This window comes from Electrophorus electricus, chromosome 21, assembly GCF_013358815.1.
Source record: "Electrophorus electricus isolate fEleEle1 chromosome 21, fEleEle1.pri, whole genome shotgun sequence".
Classification (NCBI taxonomy): Eukaryota; Metazoa; Chordata; class Actinopteri; order Gymnotiformes; family Gymnotidae; genus Electrophorus; species Electrophorus electricus.
Genome location: NC_049555.1, coordinates 2,261,532 through 2,266,210, shown reverse-complemented (window position 1 = coordinate 2,266,210; position 4,679 = coordinate 2,261,532). Strand labels below are relative to the sequence as shown.

The 4,679-nt window shown below is 42.7% G+C and overlaps 1 long non-coding RNA gene across 1 annotated transcript in view; it reads left to right on the top strand.

Moving 5' to 3' along the window:
* The window catches only part of LOC118240462, a 951-nt gene extending 201 nt beyond the window's left edge, over positions 1 to 750 (top strand). The window contains exons 2-3 of the long non-coding RNA XR_004775436.1: positions 33 to 270; positions 443 to 750. This is a non-coding gene — a long non-coding RNA (uncharacterized LOC118240462). The remainder of the gene's footprint in view (positions 1 to 32; positions 271 to 442) is intronic.
* The last annotated feature ends 3,929 nt before the right edge of the window (positions 751 to 4,679 follow it).

The following is a 4,679-nucleotide window of genomic DNA, read 5'->3' as shown; positions in this document are numbered from 1 at the left end:
TACTGGGCTAACGGCACCTTCCCTTTCTGGAGATTTGCACGACTGCCATGTGAGGGTGGAAGTCGTCTTTTGTTCCCAGCAGCAGGAGGCTCTCATAGTCGCTTCAAAACCTGGTCATTAGACTCCATGAAATACAGGACTGAGCTGTAGAAGACAAAGTCAACTTTGAAGGAACCATCAGCGTCCTCCAGTGCAACAGAGAGCACGTGAAACAAGTCTACAAAGTACCTTTGAGCGCAACTCAGAAACGACCAGAGAACAACAATTTCAGTATGTGCAAGTATACATTCAGACACATTCATTTTTCAGTACAATACTGTACTACATACTACTGTCATACAAACATTGTAATGTATGTAAATCAGAAGTACATACACTCTATAGCAGAGGTCTGTCTTTCTGTAGCACTTACAAAACTATGTTTCTACATATTGTCTTTCAGCTGATGTCCATGGAAAGACCTCATGGATACAGAATATGTGGATGAAGCTGGGTTTAATATGGCCAAGAGGAGAAGTAGAAGCCAGAACATGATTGGCGAACAGGCCACTGTGGAAGTCCCGGACCAGCGTGCTGGTGATGTCGCGTGGTTTAAGAAGCCATAATTAATCACGGGGTTCTCCATCGTCATGCCACCTTGGGGCCATATGACACCCAACATCTTCTCACATTTCTGGGTGTCTTCGTGATGTCTTGTTTGACCGTGAGCCATAGGATGTTGTTCCAAACTACGGGATATCGTGTGGTGTCCTCATACGGGAGTGATTCAACATCAGCCAGCGATTCATAAATGTTTGCCTTCCAGCATATTCCTGTTTCCTCAACTCAGCAGGAGATATGTTCTCTGCATGTTGGTGGAGGGTAAATGACCAAAAACCCATATCTGGCCTGTAGTACATGGATTTGGCCTGTGGGGACAAAGATGTGGAGTCTTTGGAGAACATTGCCTGTGATGTTGATGAAGTCCTCTGGTCTGACCCAGGACAAAGACACAAAGACGTAATTCTGAGGCTGAATGACTCATTCGTTGATTCGTTTCCAGTTACATTTACAGTGTACTGTGATGTTTCAGTGACATTTACAGTGTACTGTGATGTGTTTTTCAGTTACATTTACAGTGTACTGTGATGTGTTTTTCAGTTACATTTACAGTGTACTGTGATGTGTGTTTCCGTTACATTTACAGTGTGCTGTGATGTGTTTTTCAGTTACATTTACAGTGTACTGTGATGTTTCAGTTACATTTACAGTGTACTGTAATGTGTTTCAGTTACATTTACAGTGTACTGTGATGTGTGTTTCAGTTACATTTACAGTGTACTGTGATGTGTTTTTCCAGTTACATTTACAGTGTACTGTGATGTGTGTTTCTGTGACATTTACAGTGTACTGTGATGTGTTTTTCAGTTACATTTACAGTGTACTGTGATGTTTCAGTTACATTTACAGTGTACTGTGATGTGTGTTTCCATTACATTTACAGTGTACTGTGATGTGTGTTTCAGTTACATTTACAGTGTACTGTGATGTGTTTTTCCAGTTACATTTACAGTGTACCGTGATGTTTTTCAGTTACATTTACAGTGTACTGTGATGTGTGTTTCAGTTACATTTACAGTGTACTGTGATGTGTTTTTCAGTTACATTTACAGTGTACTGTGATGTGTGTTTCAGTTACATTTACAGTGTACTGTGATGTGTGTTTCCATTACATTTACAGTGTACTGTGATGTGGGTTTCCGTTACATTTACAGTGTACTGTGATGTGTGTTTCAGTTACATTTACAGTGTACTGTGATGTGGGTTTCAGTTACATTTACAGTGTACTGTAATGTGTGTTTCAGTTACATTTTGTCTTTGTCCTCTGCTTTTTGAAAACAGAATCCTTTTACTACATTATAAACAACAAACTTTTGTTTTCTGGAGCTTCTGGAGTTTTCCATTTTTTGATGCAGTGTGTAATATATGCTCAGCAGTGTTTTTATTTTGACTGGCTTTGTGTACGACCTGAAAATGTTGTTTGATTCTGATCATAGTTCAAACTGCTTTGAGATGACTGATTTTGCAAAAAGAGGCTTTTTGAACATGGTTTGACGATTGGGGTTTGTGTTGACAGTTTAAATAAACAGGTGGAAGGTTTCAAGAAATGTGTGAAAACTGTAAGAGAATGGTTGTGTGAAGGTCAATACCCCTATGAGAAAAGGGACTGCTTACTACACCGTCTTATGCCATCTGCCTCCCAGAAAACCGGATAATCATGGGAAAAGCACGATTTCACGGCCCGTGACACAATTTTCGCAGCCATGAATTTGGGAGGGACCTATATATAGCATATAGTACAGTCTCTAATCAGCCAAAGAAATGAATTTGAATATCAGGTATATGTACCACAGGAAGTGTTTTGTGTTATCACCGTGGTAATACATCAGAATTTTGATTACTTCGTTTGAATACATTTGAATTCATTTGCTTGCAAAAAAAAAGGTTACTAATATTTATGAGGGTGAATGAATAGTGAACAGTATGATTTGAATACAAAATGTTAATTACCAGGTTTGTTCTGCATTTGCATGTGTAAGTAGGTCTCTTGCCTTGTTGTTCAAACTGGGGAATACAATCCCAAAGCCAGTGGTTTGAATGGTATGCTGCGTGCTCTCGTGGCTGACCTGCAGGGAGTCTCGGACGGCCCTTCGCGTTTCGTTCGTGAGTCATGTTGCACACACCGGTCCCTCCCAGTTTGTGCCAGCCCAGTTGAAATCAGCTAGAACGCTGTGAGGGAAATTGGAAGCAAGCATTGAATGAGGGGCCATGGATGTGGGATGGTTGGCGAGGTGACGTACAGCCGTAATCTGGGACGTGCGTTTACACTACGCCCACGCCCCCAAGCGGGCTTTTGCCATGAGAACAGCACACAGGCTTGTTTGATCTTTGTGTGTGTGTGCGTGCGTGTGTGTGTGTGTGTGCATATGTGGGTCTGAAAGAGAAAGTGTGCATATTGTGTGAAGCAAACACCCTCTCCACTCCACAATTTATTACCACACTTTCAAGGTCACTATTACAGTGCTCTCTCTCTCTCTCTCTCTCTCTCTCTCTCGTATTTTTCATCTGTGCTCACAGCTGTAAACGCATGACAACCCACTCCCACCACTACCGTCTAGGCCCTAGCCGAGGGAGGCCGTGCTAGCTCTCTGGGGTGGAGCGGCTCCCGGGACGAGGCCGCACTCACGCGCCGCCCTGCTCCGGCCAGTAATGTTTGCCAGAAATTGGGTCTTTTTCTCCAGTTCTTGTTTTTGTTAAAAGTTGAATCCTTTGGGTAAGGGGATGAGGAGGTGATGTGCTAAAGTTGATTTGCATATGTTTTGTATTCACTTAGATATATTCCAGACAATAAACAGGCGCATGTACACGTATACGTCCGTAGGTTAGTTTTAAGTGGACGGCATATATCAATATATAGTATAGGGCCTCTGTTTATCACGAAAAGCCTTTGACTCTGGAGACAGATGGTGTTTCTCAGCATCAACATTCCACAGCGGTTGGATAGGGCGCTACTTCACACGCGCTGTTGGTGGATACTTTTAGAAAAAAACACGGTCCCGCACTATTCACTAAGCTTGCTGAGCACACTTAACAGGAGTCCATTCCAAAGTGAACACGCCGTCCGCTAGCTTGCAGACTCCGCGAGAGGTACATGCCAGCTGTTCAGTAGTCCGGTAACATTCAATCACACGGTGCCCTTCAACTGATAACACAATCCAAGTTGATGTCATTACTGGAAATTTAGGGTGGGAGGTTTGGAAGATTTTGAGTCTGGTATGTAAGTGTTACCCTGCATGCCTTAATCAAACAAACAGGTCAAAGACAGGAATGGATAGGCCTATTGACAAGGTGGACAGAATGAAGTTTCAGAACCTCAGAACACTCAATCCAAGAAGACACACTGTGTGTGATTTTGGAAAATTGTATCACTAGTGTTTGCTTCTTTTTGTGACTTACCATATGAAATTATTTCAGATTGCTGCTTCAGTTTTAAGTGGTTCTTTCAAGCGGACTGGGAATCTCAGCCAACCCATTGTCTTTGTGTGTGTGTGTGTGTGTGTGTGTGTGTGTGTGGTGGTCGGGGGGTGCTCATTAGCTCACGGGGTCTGTGGGGACTCCCCACCTGAACAGAGGCACATTGTTATCCTAAACGGATCAGGAAAACGGCACCCGGTGGGGCCGTCGCTGGCACTCAAAGCGCAAGTAAAGCAAGATAATGAGGGAAGCCCTAATAACAGCGCTGCTCACTGTGGGTGGGAAAAATACCCCTGCTCACCCTGGAAGGATAGCACACTAAGCCTACCGTTAAAAGTGGAACAGGTAACAGTGTAACACTACCGCTAATTGTGGAGCGTTCGCACACACCAACACTACCGCTATGGAGCACGCAAATGAAATAAACCTTGGCCATCGTAAACTGTGCAGCTGCAGCACGCTTAGCAGTAGGGCTTTATGTAAAATGGCTGACATAGTTGTGTGAAAAGGGATCTGTTTGGAATACGGCAAAAAAAACAACTTCGTAATAATAACTTCATAATAACAACTTCATGCCTTCATTTTGTTGATTATTCTTTAATAGAAGGGGTGGTACTGTGGATAATTGAAGAACAACCTTTTTTTTTTTTTTTTTAAAGGTCATT